The following is a 987-nucleotide window of genomic DNA, read 5'->3' as shown; positions in this document are numbered from 1 at the left end:
CTACCCTTAAAATCATTTGAGAGGGTCAAGACTCCTTGTTAATGCGTAACGAGTTGAACCAGCTTTGGCAGTAATCTATTACACGAAAGGTTAATAATGATTCAGGATATGCATTCTTGTCCTTCAATTAAGATGGGTCGTGTCGGCCGTGAAGCCTATGCAAATCTGCCAGCACTCCCCTCACTTTTATTCTACTAAAACAATCCAAACAATAAATGACATACCATGACTGCCACCTCTAACCCATTCATGTTTTTTTCCCTCTCTCTTTCTCACACTATGTCTGTCTGGGATCCCCTTATATGGTTAATTCGAAATCAAAGTGATGTAATACACCTCATATACATGTCCCGGTTGGCCTTGGAACTTCCAAAAATACGTTCGTCACTTTGAGTCACGCTGGGTATGGTGGCAGCACACGTTGTTCAAATCTCGTTAATTTTCTGATCTCATTAAAATTTTCATAGCGTTCGTTAAATCAGGCTGAAATTAATCGACAAAACGCGTGTAAGGTAATACAAAGTATCGAAATCACATACTAGAAGTAAGAAAAAAAATACTGCGAGAATGAGCGGCAACACAGCCAAATTCCCCGCCTGTAAGCCTAGTGACGCAATTTTCTGTAACTGGTCCAATGATGACTAATATCACATAAATGCTGTATCTCAACTTATCATTTATCTTATTATCACAGATCATGTTCTTATTCGAGCACCCTTGCAAGCAACAAAGCATCGAGTTGTTTCAAGGTCTCTGACGGGAGGACCCTACAAATAGAAACAAGCTATATATATTTTTCCTCTCTTGGTTTAACAATGCATAAACTTTCAGCATGTCTAGTAAGGACTCAGCTGCCACTATTCCGTTAAGGCACTGCGTCATAAAGTCTGGCATGCCCAGGTGCTGCACTGCATACTATTGGCATTATGCAAATAACAATAACGTTCAAGAAATTGTGTGTGCAGTATATTGAATACATAATTCACT

At 39.4% G+C, this 987-nt stretch overlaps 1 protein-coding gene across 1 annotated transcript in view; it reads right to left on the bottom strand.

Moving 5' to 3' along the window:
• Nucleotides 1-987, bottom strand: part of LOC119589156 — a gene marked incomplete in the record, with an annotated part of 81,195 nt that overhangs the window by 9,342 nt on the left and 70,866 nt on the right.

Source organism: Penaeus monodon, chromosome 25 (genome assembly GCF_015228065.2).
Source record: "Penaeus monodon isolate SGIC_2016 chromosome 25, NSTDA_Pmon_1, whole genome shotgun sequence".
Lineage (NCBI taxonomy): Eukaryota > Metazoa > Arthropoda > Malacostraca > Decapoda > Penaeidae > Penaeus > Penaeus monodon.
The sequence above is the reverse complement of the archived record's forward strand: the minus strand, read 5'-3'. Positions and strand labels throughout refer to the sequence as shown.